Raw genomic sequence first — 21,573 nt, forward strand, 5'->3', positions numbered from 1 at the left:
AGTGTGCACGGGATCCGGAGGCTCAAAGAGGGCATGATACTGATACCAAGGTGCAGCCAATTTGTAAGTTGGCAAGGGCAATCTCACAGTGGTCCTTTCACCAAGTGGATTTAAATTGATCATTCACTCCGGGCAGTGGGGGTTGGATAACTGTCCTGATGCCAGCTTCATCCCCATCTTATATGTAGCGGGAGGAATCCGGAATCCGGGACAGCTCCTAAGTTATTGTACTGGATCCTAAGACAGATGTGGTATTGCTATGGAAGGTCCTCATCAGGGCCAAGATTGGCAGTGGGAATTCTTTTTTGGAGTCTACCTCTTGTTAGTTGAGTGTCAGATAAGTCTTCCATTTTTTCCTGCCTCCTTCACAATAAATACCCTGTTCATGCTACTCTGGCATGAAAATCCTCCATACCACGATGTTGGTGACAGTGGGCCCAATTCACAGAACTAACTTAAGACAAACTCCTAAACTTACTACCATTTTGATATTCACAGAAGGCACTTACTCATTTTGGTATTCACAGAAGGCATTACTCATTTAGGTATTCACAGAAGTTAGGAGTCCTAACTTTACTACTCCTAAACTGAGAAAAATCCTAACTTTAAGACTGTCGGTATTCACAGAAGGCATTTAGGAGTCCTAAAGTTAGGACTCCTAACTTCTGTGAATACCGAAATGTGTAAGTGCTTTCTGTGAATACCAAAACGAGTAAGTGCCTTCTGTGAATACCAAAATGAGTAAGTGCCTTCTGTGAATACCAAAATGAGTAAGTGCCTTCTGTGAATACAAAAATGAGTAAGTGCCCTCTGTGAATACCAAAATGGTAGTAAGTTTAGGATTTTGTCTTAAGTTAGTTCTATGAATCGGGCCCAGTGATTTCCAAATTGACCGATTTTGTTAACTTTCAATACTCCTGCCCCACGGCAGGACATATTTTTGCACTAGACACATGAGGTGATCCATGCGTGCAGCACACACGTCTTCTAAATTGTTTATTAGGTGATGTGGTTTTACCTCACTGTAATCTGGTGTTTTGATGCTGTTGTGTTTGGGAATCTGGTGCACTGGCCACAGTCATGATAGACAAGAGAGCTTCCATTTGGTTAGCATTGTCTTATGATTTCTCTATGCTTCTGGCAATATCTTCTGCTTAGTCTAAAGCGGAGATTTTACAGGTAAGCACATTTTCTTGAACCTCTTTGGAGTTGCATGTGGCTAACAGTTGATCATGTATAAATTATGATGTAAGATCTTTGAATTCAAAATAGGATGCTGTGAGAAACTAGGGGGGATATGTACAAGAACTAACGCTAACACTAGTTATCAGCAGTTTTCTTAACATGGCCTATCACCAAAAACTATCGCTCTGTTAGCGATGTATTTACAAAATGTTGCTACATAGCGATAGTTTCAGGAAGCCGCTGTGAAAACTGCCTTTAACAATAGCGCGAAGGCAATACAAAATCTGGTGTTAGCGGGCAAAAACTGACGAAAGGCCAATTTGGGGGCAAAAAAACTCTTGTTAGTCAGCCCAACGTGACTTTTTTTTGCCTCTAGAGGCAAAAATAGCCTATAAGTCCACCACCAATGAAAAATAGGAAACAAAACCAATGGAGTGCAGATTGGAGCAGCCAGGGCCAAGTACAGAACAAATCAACAACCACCTCATGCCCTCCAACAGCCAGGATGACCAGCCAGAGTCCCTGGGGAAGAGGAAATCCCGGACCACAGTCATGAAAAGATGTGCATCGCTGGGTAAAACCAGTGATGCATCACTTAACATTGCGCACTCCTTCCAACACCATGGCATCCAAAACTTTGACAGTGCGGACAGTCCCCGGGGCCCGGAGGCCTCTGTGGGCCTGCGTCTGGGCCCTGGAGTGAGATGCAGAGGTGCTGTGAAGTTGCTGGGCCGTAGTGATAGACATTGAGGCATCGGCGATCGGCCTTACCTGGTTGTTAAGTCTGCCAGGTCGCATGGAGGCACGTTGCTGACCTGTGTGAGAAGACTGCCTGATGCCCCTTGGAGCTGTGAACGGTAGAGGCGCTCCTGCGCACCAATGTAGGGATGTCTACATCACATACCACGCACCACCACTACACTGAGGTGCACAGAGGAGATTACCAATAGCGGGCTGCTCCTCTCTGCATCACAGGCCAGAGGATGTTGTGCTATCCGGACACTGTGAAGGGTGAGGCCAATGAGCTGTGCCGACTTTCTGTGGCGGGAGCACTGCAACTTCACGTCTAAGGGGGCCCTGTTGCATCACCTGCATCGGGAGGTTCCCCAGCGGACTTGGCGGTGACTGCTGTACCCTGGCTTGTGAACTGTCGCCTGGCTGAGGCTTCTGCTGGCTGAGTCACAGATTTGGAGAGAGTGCAGCAGATAGCGCCACCGTGTCAATGTCCAGGTGAGGAGAAGGTGGAATGTATAGCAGAGGATGTAAAGCTTCACGAGCTCCATTGACGTTTGAACTTCCGGAGGAGGAGGATTGAGCCGACAAGCGAGCGAGCGAGCGAGCGGCTGTGTTAGCGGCTGTGTTACCTGTGTTGCCGTCGCTGTGCTGCTGCTGCCTCTGCTCTGCTGCTCTGTCGTGTCGGCGTGTTGTTCTGCGAGCTCTGCAAGCCCTGCAGGTTCCCCGTTGCCGCCGTGGACATCGACATCGACCACACCGTCACTGACATCGCGGCAACAAGGGGCGGCTCCGCTCAGCTCTGCTTTGGTCACGAGATTAAGAGCGTGAGTGCGCGAGCATGAAACCTGTTTGCTTTCCCCGCGAGGACGCGGGAGGATCTGCATTTGTCTTCCTGCACCCTGCGGTCCCGCATAACCCGGTGGCCAGCAGGGGGGGCAGGGCAGGCTGCGCCCGAGCAGTTTCTTTCATCTGCCGAGAGGTTTCCTAGAGGCTCTTGGGAGCCACGCCAGAGGACCCAGTGCTCCCAGCCAAGACACAAAAACGAGGTGAGACCTAGTCCGGGTACGCACGAGCGCAGCTGCCTTTAGGGGCAGCTGCAAATGAAGAGCCCGGGGGCGGTGGGCCGGGCAGGCCTGACTAGGTCCGACTCTGCCAGCGGCCCGCTCCTGTGTGCTCCGCTCGCCTCTGCTCTGCTTTTTACCACGCTTAGCGACCCCTCTGCGGCCCACTCGCCAGAAGGACCCAGGCTCCCTACAAGGCACCCCACAAAGCACCTGAAATCCCCAAAACTGTGGGCAATTTCACCTCAACTACACCTCAACTACATCTGTACCTATCCTAAAAAACCTCCCAAAAATAGAGGAAACACCGGCTCCCTCCACGCCCTACTGCAATGCGCACTAGGAGCAGCCTTCAATTGCAAAACAATCATCGCCCCCATAAGTCTGCCAAACGCCAGAAATCGAAGTTGTTATACCCCCAAGAAGCAGGGTGGGGCTCCCAATCTCCCCCCCGCCCTTTGCACCTTGAGCGAACGGAAGAGGCCGACGAGAGACCTCCAAAGCCCCCACTGGAACTCTTAATGAGCGCCAAAACGCTAATTAACTGCACGCAACCCATTCGTCTTTTATACTCATCAAAACTTAAAAACAACAGCACCAGCGACATCAGAGATCATTTTTTCCGGATCAGCAAACTAAACCAATCCGCCCCTCACCCCTCACAAGACGTGAATGCAAAGTCTCCTCAACAATCAATAACTTCACCAGCTTCCCCTAACCCTTCCACGCTTTGTCCTGAAATAACCATTCAACGCAAGACCATAACTGTCGACACTGGCACTGAGCTAAAAAAGCCACCATTAAGACACCCCTCCCCTCACTTAATAACACCCGAGTTCCCTACAGAGAATCAACCACCACAGCTAAGCACAAGCAAATCACTTGTAATCCTACGCTCTTCAGCAACGTTAGCTCTTCCCGCTCTGTCGCACGCCAAGAGTCCAGCCGCCGTCTCCGACCCTGAGAAAGAACCTCTTACCCCCAAGCCGGAGAACAAAAAATGTAAACATAAAATTAAAACCACGGCATGTAGTCCCGATGATTCTATAATCTGGATCTCATCGACCTGCCCTGTGACTCAAGTAATAAAGCTTTCGCCACTGAAAAACGTACTAGCGTGCGAAGACGTGAGGAACTTACTGAAGGGCCGACTGAACGACTCCCCTCAAGCACACAGTCATGATCTCCCGTCGCAAACATCTACTCCGATCCCTAACGGGGCACAAGACTCCATTTTCTCCAGGAATAATGACCCATTTGAGGCGCTGACTAAAGCAAGCCCACGAAAAGCGTCATTAGTAATCAGAAGCAGCTATAATCCCGGTATTAAGGACTACAGTTTTACTCCAAGCCCTAACAAATATCTTCAAAATGAACAAAATTATATATCATTCAACTCATCATCGACTCACAACCATTCCACCGGAATAAATCTACCCACAATGGACCCTAGGCAAGCGGCCTCTCAAACTAACCCAGGAATGCTCAAAGTCGCAGCACTTCTTGCAGACACCAACAGAGCCTTGAGCTCTATGGCCAATGCTGCTCACATGCATGCTGATAAACTTGACATTCAGATATCCATCTTACAATTAGTAGCAGACTCCATAATAGGAATAGATTCAAAATTAGACCAACTCAACTCGTTGATACGAAGAGCCCAAAGCCCAAAAAAACGTAGCCCAAAATCACATCTCCGTAGTGAATCCAAGCTTGGAATCAACTGTAAAGGCTGACTCACATCCAAACCACGGCCAAACCAGCTGCAACTGTAAGCCTCTGTTAAAAAAACTTGAAACTTGAATCCCTACCCAAAATAATGTCTACACTAATAGAAGACCTGAGGCTAAAGATACAACCTAGACTGCAGAGACCAAGCACCCTCCCCGTTCATCTCCGAACTCCTGAAACCTCCAGATCACCAAAACCTAGTTCTAATAACTCAAATTGTTACAAAAATAACAACAACAACTCAAAACTGGCCCAGTCTCTGCCTAACGTCACACTAAAAAACCATCCTGAACAGCCTCTCCTTGCAGCTCAGGACTCTGACACCCACTCCCCTTCACAAATACAGAATGCTGAAGAAACAACTACGCAACCTAACATTGAAGAATTGTCACCTACTTCATCGCGCCACCATATGCCTGTAGCAAAGAACAATCAGGACCTAAAGGTAGGAACTTCTCTGTCCAGAAAGAACAAGAAAAAACTGAAGAAATTAAATAAAGCAAAAAAAAAGGGCAACGCACTAACACAATGGCTTGGAACAAACATTGGTGATCCGCCTTCTGATCCGACTAATCAGTCTGAAAAACCGGCAGATTCCCAAAAAGATAAAACCGAAAACTCGGAAACCCGATCAAATTACGTGCAGAAATCATCAGACCAAAAGGAAAACTCCACAAATAAAAATAGCGGTAACCACAATAATCCTCTCAGTAAATACTTGAAGCAAAATGATAATTCTACAAAATCTTTCAATAAAAGTATTCTCTCCTCCCTCGCTGGAATGAATAAACCCGCTATTCAGGAACTAGGACAAAAAACAAGAACTCTTACTGAAGAATTTCCACTACTGCGAATAGAAGAGGAACAGACTCATATTGAAGCCACTACAGAGGCGGTTAGCACTGACAATAAGATGTCTTCTCCTCAAGAATTACTGATTAGACCCACCTAGAAGGACCTGCTCACCAACTTTAAAATCACACCCTCAAGACTACTCGGAGTACATGGGCAATGGAAAGCATCTGACTGACCTCTTAACGTCTAGCTCCAACCAGGCACCACCGCATCAAGAGCCTCGCCCCGGGCAGCAACATCATAAAAAAATATTACTATATCCGGAGTATGAATCCCAGGGCCCATGGGACATTCTAAACAGAGGAAATATCCTAAAGCTATGCTTGCACCTGCCAGGCTTAGAAAGTGTTAACTCAACGGACATTGAGTCAGTGGCCTTCATAGACCCTACACTGGGACAAAAAAACGAGTCAACAGTGGTAACTTTCTTCAACCCAGAACGGGGGGTAACATTAATGAAGAACAAAAACAACTGAACGAATGGGGCATACAGGTTAGCCCTTATGCCATCACCAACTATCCGTCCTTCCTAAAAAATTCCCCTGAATCCCTAGTGTCCAACAAAAACAGACCAGACCTAAAACAAGACAAGCACAACCAGCAGCTATCCCAGATGCTGCGTGGCCTCCGACAGGAGCCAAAAACAGCTCCTTGGATTGAGAATCCGTTTCAAGTAATAGCCACAACAGCAGGCGGACCACGCAAATGCGTACTAAAACCGCCTAAATTCCAAGACTGGTCATGGCTCTCCCAGTCCTTAGGGTAGTGTGCTGACACCTTCGCATGTAAGCGGCCCCAATCATGGCACAGCCCATAATCTAAATATATGCTCTTGGAACATCCGGGGCCTAACAAAGGAGAAAATCGAACGTTTAACCACAGGCCTGCAGAAGACCCACGACATCTTTGCTATTCAAGAGACTTGGGCCCTGGAGAACACTATCTGGGAAGACTTCACTGTAATTGAATCTATCGCTACTCCATCTATAGCAGGCGGTCATGCATCCGGGGGGGTGCTGATCGCCGTGAAGAATACACTGGTCTCAAAGTTAGAAACTCTCCACAACGGTGATGGTGATTATCTCATCATCAGCATCGAGATTGAGTGTCATGAAAAGGGGAAAACAATGAAAAAAATCATCTTTGGCTGTGTCTATTTGCACCCCATAAAAACAAGACGAGAGACTACTCTGAGCAACATACTACCCATTATGAATAATCTCGAAGTCCAATTCCCAAATGACCTATGGCTGATAATGGGCGATTTTAACGCCAACTTAATAGATATTGACCCCACCCAATCCTCCCAAGTAACATCACTTAATGTAATGTGGGCAATACCGGAGATAAAATCCCAGTATCAACGGAAGGATCTGAACGGAATAAAACTAGCCACAAAACTAAATCACCTTGGACTGCGCATCCTTAATGGAAGGATTGCCTCGGACCAACCGGCCGCATACTCTCATGTATCCTCCTCCCGAATGGCCACCCTAGACTACATCTGGATATCATTCACTGTCTTCCATCAGGTACGCCATTTCTTAGTAACACCGTCTACAGACAGCGATCATTCCATTTTAACATGCAGTATTGCTCTCCGGCCACTACATCGCTCGACTACCAGCCCGATTACGATGGTCAGAAGGAAATCAGGAAGTAATTGAAATGGAGGTGGACAATCTTATGACCAGATGGGCCTCTGCCGGCAGTTGCCACGTGACAGCCCCCATGTGGGAAACTATATTGACCAATTTCAGAGATCACTTCGACTCAAAACCAACAAACAGCTTTCCGAAAGACACACTGGCTACAACAATCTTGTCAGAGCAAAAACTATACACAACCACTGCAAAAAGTAAACTAAACAAATTGCAACAAACAAACACGAACAACGAAAGTGAATACATATCTCTGAAGGAGGACATCCTGGCCGCGAGAAAAGACTATAGGAAGGCTCGGTTTACCCTAAGGAAACTGGAAGAAGAGCACCACTGGGCAACAGCTTTCGAGATTATAAAATCTAAAGACCAAAGGAAATTTTGGAACTGGGTAAACAAGGCCACTAAAGCCATTAAACCCCCTACCGCAACTAACATCTCTCCGGCAGATTGGGAGATCTATGTTAAAACGCTCTACACAGCATCGCATGGCGCGAACATCAGTAGTGTGCCCACCCATGACCCGTTAATAAACCAGGACGGAGCAACCCTTCCTCTCAACATAGCAACAGATGAAATAACAGGAATAATAAAGAAAATGCGTTCAGGTGGTGCCCCTGTACCTAACGGAATTCCCACTCAAGTATTTAAAGGCTCTGCCGGAAAATGGGCCCAGATACTGACACCCGTCTTTGAGGCTGCAATACTGGGAGGCCCCATCCTGGCATCTTGGCAAAGATCACTCCTTGTCCCCTTCCACAAAAAGGGTTCGCGATCCAACCCAGATAACTATCGGATGATAGCCCTCCTTGACGTGGATGGTAAGGCATACAATAGCGTCCTTTTAACTGCACTTTCCAAGTGGGCGGAAAATAACAACATAATCCCTTTTACCCAAACCGGCTTTCAAAGAGGGTGCCACATCGAAGACAATTTGATCTGTATAGCCCACCTTAGCCGCAAAAGGTAAATCGTTACACCTGGGATTTATTGACTTTCTTAAGAGCCTCTACTGAATGCATTAATAGCTTTACACACCGATACCTGGGTCAAGGTAAGAGTTACATCGAGATGGTCTACCTCTAGCAAATTTTATACTACTAGAGGTCTAAAACAAGGGTGCACTCTTGCACCACTACTCTTTAATTTATACCTCGCGGACCTCCCCGAATGGCTATCTCGCACCCGCGCCTTCCCTCCGGGAATCGAACTAAGAAAAATTCAAACCCTGAAATACGCTGACGATACCATTCTGTTAGATCAAACCCAGGTGGGTCTCCAAAGACTGTTTGACTCCCTCGCTCAGTACTGCAACATCAATATGCTTGAAATAAAGGTCACCAAAACTAAAGCAATAGTAATATCTTCCGCAAAAACCAAAAAGATCTCGTGGTTTATTGAAGGGAAGCCATTGGAAACTGTCACTGCCTATAAGTAGCTGAGCGTGTGGATTGACCATAAAGGTAGACTGTCTGTGCACATAACCGAAATGCAGGCTGTTGCTCGTAGCCTGGAAGGGGCCTTTATAAAAACTAAAAGTGCTCTGCGCTCTCAGGACCTAGTACCGTTAATAAAACTGATCACTGCAAAATTACTCCCCACAATTTCTTTCGGTGCAATAATCTTCAAAGATAAAATGAACAATTGGGTGGACAGAGCGCAATCGTCTTATTACCGTAGGGTCTTCCGATTGCCAAATTCGACCGCCCACGCTCAAATTCGGAAAGAATTTTCTCGATCCTCCCAGCAATGGATTATGAGTGCAAGATACATCAGCTACTGCTTAAAAACCAAACAAGCTAGCCCTCACACCTTAAAAAGCTGCATATGGCTAGTCTTCCGTAACCCAAAAACATTGTGGAATAAATATTTGACATCTTGCCTCGAATCCCTTAAAGCAAAGGATATATGGTCAACCCCGCTACCCATCGAGGCGAAAACAAAACTCTTTACCAAGCAAGCAAAAATCTTATCAAATGACCTCGATGAGCAACGGGTACTCCAGCTCTCTCACGGCTCTTGGGCCTCCAAACTATATGCCCCGAAAACCTTACCATCCTCCTGGCATCCTCTATGAAAGTCCACACAAAACTTCAATTAATGAGGCTCCGCTTCAGCCTAATTCCGCTGAAGGAATACAAATTTGGCCAAGGATACAAGAAAGAAGCATCCACCCAATGCCGCTTCTGTAATCTGGACGAGGAAAATCTTATCCATATTCTGTGCATCTGCCAAAATCTTCGAGCTCAAAGAAATTTCTGGCTGCGACCAATTTGGCTCCTTCTTAACATCAGGACATGCCAGGAAGCACTAGATGCATGTATGAGGGGAGACTCACCTCAGCTGGCGACACGTTTTGTAAAGTTCATTACGGAAATTAACTCCCTGAACCTACCATTGGACCAAGTCTGAGTTTCATCCCCTCCTAGTGACTTTTCCTCGCCCTTTTTTCAAATCCATAAACTCTTCGTTTTTAATAGACTTAAACGTCACCTCTTCTACAACGGTCATTCTTGAGTGTATATATTGCAATGATTTTAATTAATTGTGCAAATAAAATTTTACTTACTTACTATAGCAGAGGAGGCCCGGGGGTCTAGTAGGGCCCTGGCCTAGCATCTGTGGGTGACGCACCCCCAGTGGCGGCTCAGCCGCTATGGCGGAAGAGCGTGGCCTCACTGCTTTCAAGCAGTACAAGAAGAGGAAACAAAACATGATGATAACTTTCTGTTGTACTCCTGCTATGTTTCCTTTTATGGGCGGTAGGGTGAGGGATGCTGCTCTACCCATGGAACAGGTCAGGGCCGGAGTGGTATGCCCACTCAAGTGTGAACGTCTGTTTGGTCGGCCCTCTCAGGCTGCTCAAAGCGGACATGCGCACATCTCTGTTTGCAATGAAGGCTGCATTACAGCTTGCATGGAAAACATGCCCACCCCTCCTTCCCCTGGCTGAATGCCTTGGCACGGCGCTCAAGAACAATCACAACGCTGCATTGCAGCATTTTGATTGGCTTGGGGGAGCGAGCCTGGCTGCCTGCTTTCTGCTCCTGGAAGCAGACTCAGGAGGGCAGGAGCAAAGAAGACGCAGGACCCGGCCTCAAGGTAAGGGTCCAGCCCACTCCAGTGTCCTCTCTCGCCTTTCGCACCTCCCAGCTGTTCAGTCCCCCCGCAGCACTACATAATGTCAGCCTCCTTGCGGCCATGCGCAGCGGGCGTACCACTGGTGTGCCAAAGTCAAGCCCATCTGCGTCCGTCTGCCCCTGGACCGCACCCAGCACCAAGGACCTTTCTTCTCAGACACTCCACCACTATGACGCCAGCACCCTCCTCGCCATCAACCCTGGATGCCACACCGCCTGCCATCTAGCAACACTCTAGAATTCTCTTGCACCCTGCTCCTGTCGAAACTGCAAATGCACCTTCTGCCACATCAGCACACCAGCACCTTCTGCCGCCCAGTCGACTGGCTCAACTGCATCCTCCTCAAAGTGCGGTCCCTCCACAAACACGCAAGAGGTATCTGGGACCTCCTCGATGTCACCTCTTCAGACATCGCCTTCTTCACAGAAACGTGGACCAACCCCTGCTCCGGACCTGACTTCGCCATCACCATTCACGACGGCTACAAATTCACCCGCACTTACCACCCCAAGCGGTCAGGAGGAAGCATTGCCATTGTCTATAAAAGGCACACTCTCACTGACTATGCACTCTAAAGAATCGACGGTGACCATGGAATCCCTCCCCTCCAGATCCGGACCAACACCACCCTCCGCAGCTCCCTCATGTACAGGCCCCCGGGCCTTGAACCCCCATTTACTGATGCAATTGTAGACCTCATGTCACCCCAGGCTCTCCCATCCACCAACTACATCCTACTCGGCGACCTCAAGTTCCACCTAGACAAACCCTGTGACCAGCACACCACACCCCTCCTGGGGAACATCGCCAACATCAGACTCAAACGGCTAGTCACCGCACCAACCAACATAGCCAGACACACGTCTGAGTCCGTCTTTTCCACTAGAGGGACTTCAACTACAGCCACACCACAGGACTCTCCTGTACCGACCATTATTGTTTCCATCATGGCTTCAGCACGCCCACCGTACACCATCGCCATCATTGCCTCCCCATCGCAGCCGGATCAAGGCCACCAAAGGACTTCCAGTCAACTCCCTCAGCACCACCACTCTACCAATGCTTACAGACACCAACACCGCAGTGCACAACCTCCACCGATCGATCTCCAACTGCTCCAACACCCTGGCACCCCTCAAGAAAAGACCATGCAAACAACACTCCAAGAAGGACAACTGGTTCACTCCCGCCCTCCACTAGTCCAGCCCCACCTGCAGACGTCTCGAGAAGAGATGGAGCCACTACATCGATCAACTCCGCAACACTGTCAGCGGTGCACCATGGCGCAAGGGTGACAGCGTTGGCGCATGGCAGCCATTGTGCGCTAACTTAGGGGAAAAAGACAAGGGGTCATATGCGTGACCTTGGGAAGCCCTGTGCCACATTATACCTGCATCAGGTATGATGCATGCAGGGTGGGCGTTCCTACGCTACAAAGCCTCTTAGGAGTAGCGCAGTGAAATCCATCAGATTTCACTGCAACAATTGTAGGACGTTACTGCACCTTATGCCTGCATCATGGCAAGCATAAGGGTGAAGCAGTGCAACAGGGATAGGCTGGCCCCATGCATTTCTGGAGTTGCGTCATGATTGTGCCACAACTGCAGCAATGCGTGACTTTTGCTCTTACAAATAACATCAGGAATCCAAACGTATCTGTCATTAATTGTGACACGGAGCGCTGTACAGTAAATACAGCGCATCCATTGTGTTGCAAGAAGGGTGTAGTGAAAAGTGTTGCAACCCTGTTTTGTTGCAGCGATGCAACACTTTTCATGAATGAGGCCCAGGAATGAGCCCTATCTTACTCATGGTGCGCATTCCTGCCCTGTAGTTTTGTCGCAGGGCAGCGCAGCAACATTCCTTGCAGAGCTGTCCAGCACCAAAACCTTCTGAAATGAGGCCCCAAGTGTTGCCTCATTTGTAAGACCAGCTATTTTCTGGTCTTAAAAAACTGCCTCTAACTGAAGTTAAAGGCATTTTTTTGGTTTTGCAACATACAAGCAATTCCTTGTAAATGTCGCAAAGTGAGGTTAGCATCTGTTTTTACACAGAACACCTACCTTGCATCTCATTTTCATTAAGTCTCGCTAACAGAACTAGCGATCCGGAAATTGCACGTTTACCCCGGAAAACTGCTGCTAACTGCGGTTCGCGGCAACTTGTAAATACAGCGATTAATCAAAGGCTGCATAATGACAAAGTTGACGCTACGGCGGCGTTAACTCCTTGTACATATGCCCCAAGGTTTTTGGTTTAGGGGTGAATACGCTTCTCAAGCAACAACCACAATCCCTGTCAGGATGAGCCACAAAAAGACACTAAATTAACCTGTGCATAACCCTCTGGTAGCTTGGCACAAAATTAGTTGATGCGTATAGTATGCAGCACACAAGCACCAATAACAAGAATACATAACACTAGAAAAATCCAACACCAATTTAGAAAAATAGAGTAAAATGTGCTAAATTATTTGACACCAAAACAACAAAGATCCAATCAGTAGAACAGAAGAAATGCATTGTCAAAGATTTAGGTAACTTTAGCACCTAAAAGAGCTAGTCTGAGTCATCTAGTCGTGCTACACCAGGTGGAAGTCACAAGTTCAGGCTGATTGCGATGGAGCACTGGCTGGATACAAGGACCAGGTTAGTCCGGCTGAAAGACTTACCTTCTCAAAGTCCGACACAAACTGTACAGTTCACGACAGAGGAGAACGTGAAGAACAGAGAAATTGCTGTAGACGGTAGTTGCTGGAGCACAAAGAGCAGGCTAGACATCATGGACGCTCATCACTGCATCGTGAAGATCCTGTCGGGAGACACGGACAGTCGTTGATGCAGCTTTGTGTTGGCTGTCGCCACAGGCTGTCGATGCTGTTGTGCAAAGTGCAGAACTTATGTTGCTGGTCGTTGCTGGTGCTTACTGTAGCACAAAGAGTTAGGTCCACCGGAGGAACTTTACATTGCTGGTTGGCGCATGCGGTGAGATCTTGGCATGAGCGTGCTCATTCGTGGTCGTAAAAGGCCCCAAAAATTCAGGATTACTCCTTCTATTGAGTACTGCACTCTGATGCCAACCAAGATCCCATGACCTGCAGAAACACCTCTTGGGGATCAGAGACTCACTTTAGCAGAGGCCAGCAGGCCCAGGCAGGTCCAGTTGCAGTAGGTCAGCTGGGTAGTTGAAGGGAGGCTTCTAGAGCTTGTGTCCCTGTAGTTCAGAACAGAAGGTCAGCCACCTGATGCTTGCAGTCACTCTGGGGAGAAGGGAGAAGGTCCATTCTTCCTTCTCAAAGAGCAGGCCAGTCCTCTGGGTGCAGGGCAGTCCTCAGGGTGCAATGCAGTCCTTCTTCTATAGTATCCACAGGTGTAGGAGTGAACTGAAGAGTGGATGTGAAGGTCCTATTTTTATACATTGTGCCAACTTTGAGTTGAAAGGAACCTCTAGAGTTTTCCACCCACGGTGGTCCTAGAATTTCCTGCCTCCCTGCCTAGGCTCTACTTGGCCTGTGGTTATAAAAGGCTAGTGTGAAGTTCTTTGTGTGTGTACTGAGGCAGCACCTTTGAAATGCAAGTGGGTCTGTGCACAGCTCTTCTCCTCCCATTCTGTCAGGATGGCCCATCCCACCAACACTAAGTCCACCTCTGTGTTACTGTCTGAGAGGAATACGTAAATGCCAACTACATATAGTCATGTGACCCTGGATACATGCTGCAGGCACCAACTGGTTTAGGACAATAAAATGCCAACTTTCCAAAGGTGCCATTTTAAGAATTGTGACTTAAAATCTGACTTTACCATTAAAGATGATTTTAAATTACAATTCTTTAGATACCAAACATTTGTTTTTTTACCTGTTCCCAGGCAAACTTTATCACTTATTAAATGTAATAAGGTAACCCAGTGTTATCTTATGGGACAGGTAGGCCTCATAGCAGTTAAAAATGAATTGTTTTTCAGTGCCAGGAAATGTAAAACAAAAAAATTAATTTCCAACATTTTAAATACAATAGAGGGTCTGGGTGTTAACTTGCAGGATTGGAGGCGGAGTTGCCACCTACAACACATGCACATCAAATGCACTGGCTCAGCTCATACACAAAGGACTTGACACTAGCCCAATTGCGGAAAGAGAGGACCAGGGCAGGGAGGCAGGAAATTCCAGGCACCTCTATAGGCGGGAACTCCAGAAGCTTCTACTACTTCAAAGAGGGCACCAGGTATAAAAAGGGGACCCTTTTGACCCACTCTTCAATACACTCCTGGACCTGTGGTTACTACATAAGAAGGACCGCTGCTTGAGGCGGGCCCTCCTTGCTGAGAAGGAAGACTTGACCTGCACCCTTCATCCCAGGCTGAAGTGAATACAGGGGTCAGCATACTGGCCTCCTGTTCTGAGCTACTGGGACATTACAAGCTCCAGCGCCCTAACTGCAACTGCCCATCTGACCTACTGCCTGGACCTGCTACAGGAACTGCCTGATCCCTGCTTGCCTCTGCTGGAGTGAGATCCTGGTTCCCCAAGAGGTGCCCTCAGGGCATGATGCCTTGGTGTAGCATCAGTTGAGCCCCTTCTTGAAGAAAGGAGGAAATTCTAAAGTTCTGAGTTCTTAGCAACTGCAAACGAACCAGTTCACTTCAAGATCTTGCCACCTGTGCTGACCGCCAACATGAAGCTCCGGTGAACCCTGATTCTTCACGTTACTACAACCATCAGGGATGACTGGCAACGTGAGATCTGGGGCCCAATTCACAAAAGTAATCTCAGACAAAATCCTAACTTTACAACTTTCGGTATTCACAAAGAGAATTTAGGAGGAGTGAAGTTAGGATTTTGTCTCATCAAACTGAAGTTTTGGTCTTAAGTTTAACTTAAGACCAAAACTTAGGTTTAACTGAGACAAAGTTTTAGTCTTAAGTTTAAGTTTTGGTCTTAAGTTTAACTTAAGACCAAAACTTAAGTTTGACTGAGACAAAATCTTAGGATTTTGTCTCAGATTACATTTGAGAATTGGGCCCCTGCACTTCATGCTACAGCATTGACAGCCCACGATGACTGCCAATAGGAATCTCCAGCAAAGACCGTCCGCAATGCCCGACAGGATCTTCAGCCTAGAGCAATGGCTGTCTATGATGCCCGGCCTGCTCTTCGTTCTAGAGTGACCACCACATGTAAAGCTCTCCATACTGCTCATGGCTTCATGGTTCTACTGATTGGAGTGTTGTTCTTTTCGTGTCAAATAATGTACTACATTTTACTCTATTTTTTCTAATTTTGTGTGGGATTTTTCTTGCTTTTGTGTTTTCACTTTATTACTGTTTGAGTGCTGCATAAATACTTTACACATTGCCTCTAAGTTATACATTTTGTGCCAAGCTACCAGAGTGTTAAGTACAGGTTAATTTAGTGACTGTTTGTTGTTCACCCTGACAAGGAGTATGGCTGTTGCTTCAGTAGGGTCCCCGCCGCCCCGGCCCCCAACCAACAACCCAATTTCCCACAAGCACTGAAGGATTTCACCGGATAATGGCACCTCATTGGTGCCTCCTCAGAATCTTGTAAGCACGGTGAGGAAGGAGAGACAGATTTTAAGATGGCAAAAGACTGAATTGCCCTAGACAAATAATAAATTAATAACAGTTTGGACAGACGACATGAAGGGTGCGGATGGAGAGTATCCATCATCCTGTAACACCCACTGATGATGTATTTTCCGCCCGCTGATCCAGTTTCACAGATTTGGAGTCCATCCATGCGCTACCTTGAAGGGCCTGGGAGTGTCTCTTTCCAGTCTGTCTGCAGGGCCTGTGGTGAGATTCGGGAAGAAGGTTGTTTCAACCCCTTATAGGAGGAGGAGAAGAGATCATGGCTCATCCCATAATACTCCAAGATAGGAGGGCCCCCCTGGAGGCAGACCTTTGGAGAGCTGCATCCATTTTGTTTCTGAGCCCTCTTTAGGAATCCTGAAATGGATGCTCGACAGTAAACACTAACATTTGCACACGTTTTTAATTAGAATCATATGCTTAGATAGGCAGTCAACCCTGCCCGAGCCAGGCTCTGATGATTGGTGTGGCTCCAGTGGGGTAACAAGTGTCATCAGTCCTTGTGCAAGAAAGAAAATGGCCCATCTGGCTGCTGTTTGAACTATGAAATACAACAATAATCAGTATTCAGTGAGCCACTCCAGTCTCTGGGACCCGGTGCCACTGCACCTGCTGCACAAATGAAAGCTACAACTCTGGCTCAAGGCTTTGCGCCATTGGACAGCTGGCTATTTCACAGCTGAAGTGGAGCATTCTGGGTACTGCCCTCTTAATGCAGCTTCGAGTTTTCTAAATAAAAATAAATGTTCTGCTAAATAAAGGGCAGTTGGTAAGGGTGCCATACATGGGCATGAGTTTAATCCAAAGGAGGCATTTTACATGACCATCTTTCACTGAAATTGTGGGTGTCATGCTTAACCCACAAGTGATGATTCATCTATAGAAATGCGGCGCACCTTGTAGATGTGACCCTTTGACAGCTTCTAACTATCGTGTATATGTCACATATTACATCATTCATGACATGGTCAGTGACATCACTGATGACATCTCAAATGATATCTAACTATATAGGAGCAATTTCAATGGTTTTTTAAATGCTAATTCCTAACTATATAAGGCCTGAAACCTATGGTTTTTTCAGTGAATTTCAAAGGTTTTTAAATGCTAATTCCTAACTATATAAGGCCTGAAACCTATGTTTTTTTCAGTGAATTTGCAAGGTTTTTTAAATGCTAATTCCTAACTATATAAGGCCTGAAACCTATGGTTTTTTCAGTGAATTTGCAAGGTTTTTTAAATGCTAATTCCTAACTATATAAGGCCTGAAACCTATGGTTTTTTCAGTGAATTTGCAAGGTTTTTTAAATGCTAATTCCTAACTATATCAGGCGTGAAAACTATGGGTTTTTTCAATGAATTTCAAAGGTTTTCTAAATGCTAATTCTATTAGCGGATAACGTTTAAATATGTTAATATCCTTGTGGGACCACCTGAGCAGCCCTAGGGGGTCAGGGTGTTTCTACCCTGCCCCCTTTTTGCATTCTACAGGTTTGTTTTTCTGCTTCTTTTGTGCCTCGGTCTACTGAGCACAAGATGGCTGCCCAAACTTCCTGGTTTGGAGTGTTCACAGCCAATCAATGCAGCCCATGCTCGGAAAGGTCTGCGCACGCTCCTGATTGGCTGGCAGTCGTCTGAAGTATTGAGACCACGCCCCTTTTTACACCATGCTTGTTTCTCAGGGGAACTGAGGCACAAGAGAGCCCAAAACAAGAGTGGAAAATGCAAAAAGGGGGCAGGGTAGAGACCCCCTGACCCCCTAGCCCTTCTCAGGGGGTCCCAGAAGCACCCCAGGGCAAAAAAAAAACCTGGGGCAGCGCGAATTTTTTTCTCCTCTTTCCATGTGTCCTGCATTCTACAGCACACATAGAAAGAGGTAAACGACTCTCTGGATTGTTTTTGTGAAGGAAGATGCCCCTTACTGCACAAAACACTCTTGCCTGCAACGGAGGTGCCCTTGCACCATGGTGCAAGGGTGCCTACATTGGCAAAAGGAGAGAAATGCACAGTATTTCATAAATATGGTGCATTCCTGCCCTTTCACATTGGTGTAGGTCAATGCAGCAAGAAGACTTGTGCCGCTGCCCCATGCTAATTCCTCAGAAATGAGGCCCATAGTCTGGTGCGTCTCACTTCCTCTGCACTTGCACATAAACAGGATGCCTACCACCACACACACCTTTGCACCAGGGTGTAGAGGCGTGTCCGCAAAGGTGTGCACGTGGCTCAGCATGGGTGCATAGCATTTATACCTTGATTATACTCTTCCAGTACAAAATCCCTGTGCCTAAACATTTGTAAAACATTTCACACGCTGAGTGTGTGCAGTACAGTGCTGCACACAGGCAATGGGTCAACTCTAGAGAAATGTAAACATTTCTCCAACTGTGCGCCTGCCTGAAGGCTACGTTATTGTTTGACTCAAAGCCGATCTGACAATGTTAGTAGATAGGACTCTGTATCAAAAACGTGGGTGCTTGCTCTGGAATGTCCAAGTACCACTCATGTAGAGCCCCTGGACGCAAAGAGCTACTTGGGCACAATCTGCCCTGGAAAGCCCTTTCAAGAGTTTGCACAGCATTATGCCACTTTGTGTGACTCTGCAGCCGCACAAAGGCTTGACTTTGCCGCAGTACAAAGTCTTGATAAATCTCACTCAATGTTCTGCTTTAGGTCTAGAAAGCCAGTTAGGCACAAGGGGGTGTATTTATGACCTTTGTGGTGCAGGGCAGCACTGCAAGTCCCCTTGTTGCACAGCCTTGCGTCACAGGGAAAGGGCAGCACTGATCCGCATTTATTCATTACGGCACATTCCTGTCTTTTCCCTTTTGCTGTCGCCATTTTGGCAGGCTATCGCCAATGCAGGCATCCTTGTACCATGGTGCAAGGGTGCCAGTGTTGTAGGCAGGATTGTTTTTGTGCAGGAAGGAGAACCTTCCTGCACAAAAACAATCCAAGAAGGCTTTTTCCTCTTTCTATGTGTGCTGCAGAATAAAAAAGGAGTAGAAATAAAGAGGTTTCTCCTCATTATGCCTCTCCATGGAAGCAGGGCAGGACTGGCTATAGAAGGCATTGGGCATTTGTCCAGGAGGCTGGAAGGGTGGGGGCCAGTTTTGTTACTGGGGGGCGGTTTTGCAGCAGGCCTGCAATATCGGCCCCCAGTAACAAAAGCAGTAAGCCAGTGTTTCCAGCCTCCCGGGGCCTGGCCGTGCTTCCCCAGAGGCCGGTCTGAGAAATTTGCCTGGGCTGCTTCGGGTTCCCAGTCCGGCCCTGCTTGATGCTGGTGCATTCCCATGTTTACATTCCCTGTAAATCTGGGAATGTCTGGAAATCCATGGGGGTTACTTGGGAACACCCACCTCAGCGCCCATGGAATGCCTATCCAGGGCAGAGTAGCGCCCCCAGATGTATGAGGCCAATCATAGCCACGCAAAGTGGCTGTATGTTGCTTCATAGATCTGACTTAGAGGTTTGCGTCGCGCATGTACCACATTCCGTGGTGCAAATGCGATGCAAGCCTCCCATAAATATGCCCCAAAGTTCTGTTCTTCTGTATAAAACTGTAGAAAGGAGGAGACAAAGCTTGTTGATGGAACAGAAGACCATGTGATCAGAGAATGCCCCCCCCCCCCTGCTCCCCCCCAGCTCAAATCCGGAGTTCTCCACTTGAATACATTCTGTGATCCTGGGCAAATCACGTTGCTTCACTTCATTTCCATTGTGTGCCAAATTTCAGCTATAATTTCAACCACAAAATAAAATTCCCACTGGGCTGCGGCTCGAAAGAGCACAATGTTGCCCCGGTATAACAATAAATATTGTTCATTTACATAGTGCACATCACAATCTGAAGGTATGAACGGGCCATCTCATTTTGCAGGAGAATTTTTTTAAAGTTATTCATTTCAATAAAATTCATTCCATGCAGTAGAACAATCTAATTCCCTAAACGGAACCATTTACACATCCGAAATCAGTAGACATGTATGACCTGTACAAAGAAATTCTGGTTGGTATGTTGGCTTGCCTCGCTCTCTCTGTATATTTACTCGGTTTCCCAAAACTCTTGTTACAGGTTTTTTATTGCCCAGTACGGGACAGTGATTTTTTTCTTCCCTCTAAAAACGAGAAAATTGAGAGAGACTTTACTTTTTTTCATGTAGTCCCCAGACCCAAAGGTTGTAAAAAAACTTGTGAACATTACAAGTGAGGAGCCGAGGAAAGGTTAAGGGATCGCAATTATTGGGGCCTCGGAAAAATCATTTAAATCGCAGTGTGCCCTGAAATATTACAAAGTGGTCAATATCTAACACTTTGTCCCAAGATTTGCCATGAAATCTGCCCCCTCTGTGCCTGCTCCTGTCAGGCTCGGTAATTTATATCTTCCACAGCCATTTCCAGTTCACAAAAGGATCATTTTTACTGTATTTTACTCCCGTCTTGTTCTCCATCTTTTAACTGCTCTGAATGTGGCTGCTTTCCGCTCCCTTCGTCTGGTGAAAGGCTCAGTTCCCTCAGCAGCTGCCAGCCTCTGAGGAGCTCTGCGGCTGGCACTGCCCTCCTCAGCTAAGACCAGTCCACGCTTGGCTTGGGATCAGACCGCAGGAGGCTCTAGAGTCCCTCAAAGAGCCTGTAGAGCCTCCTGCGGTTTGATCTCAAGACTGGCAGCCTGGCTCCTCTACTGCAGTCTCACTGATTGGCACGGCCTGGTGCAGACTGGCAGCCTGGCACCTCTATTGTCTTGTTAACCCTAAGTTGGCAAGGTATGCCCAGACCAGGGGCGGCTGGTGACATTTGAAAGTGGTGTGGCGTAAACTAAGTTGCATATTGCACCGCAGCGAGCCCGAACCACCTTGCATCCATCCATACATCATTCATGCATCCACCCATCCATCCACCCACCCATCCTGCATCCATACATCATTCATTCATGCATCCACCCATCCATCCACCCATCCATCCTGCATCCATCCTGTATCCATCATTTATTCATGCATCCACCCACCCATCCATCCTGCATCCATCCTGCATCCATCATTCTTTCATGCATCCACCCATCCATCCATCCACCCATCCATCCACCAATTCTGCATCCATTCTGCATCCATCATTCATTCATGCTTCCACCCATCCATCCTGCATTCATCATTCATTCATGCGCCCACCCATCTATCCATCCACCCATCCATCCTGCATCCATCATTCATTCATGCATCCACCCATCCATCCACCCATCCATCCACCCATCCATCCATCCACCCATCCATCCTGCATCCATCATTCATTCATGCACCCATCCATCCATCCATCCACCCATCCATCCTGCATCCATCCTGCACCCATCATGCATTCATGCATCCATCCATCCATCCACCCACCCATCCACCAATCCATCATCCATCCTGCATCCATTCATCCATCCATCCATCCTGCATCCATCATTCATTCATGCATCCACCCATCCATCCACCCACCCATCCATCCTGCATCCATCATTCATTCATGCACCCACCCATCCATTCAGCCATCCATCCTGCATCCATCCTGCATCCATCATTCATTCATGCATCCACCCATCCACCCATCATTCATCC

The 21,573-nt window shown here is 47.3% G+C and overlaps 1 protein-coding gene across 1 annotated transcript in view; it reads right to left on the reverse strand.

Moving 5' to 3' along the window:
- Positions 1-21,573, reverse strand: part of LOC147659036 (uncharacterized) — a 117,022-nt gene that overhangs the window by 4,505 nt on the left and 90,944 nt on the right. The window lies entirely within an intron of this gene.

The sequence above is a fragment of the Lissotriton vulgaris genome, unplaced genomic scaffold (assembly GCF_964263255.1).
Source record: "Lissotriton vulgaris unplaced genomic scaffold, aLisVul1.2 SCAFFOLD_1858, whole genome shotgun sequence".
NCBI lineage: Eukaryota > Metazoa > Chordata > Amphibia > Caudata > Salamandridae > Lissotriton > Lissotriton vulgaris.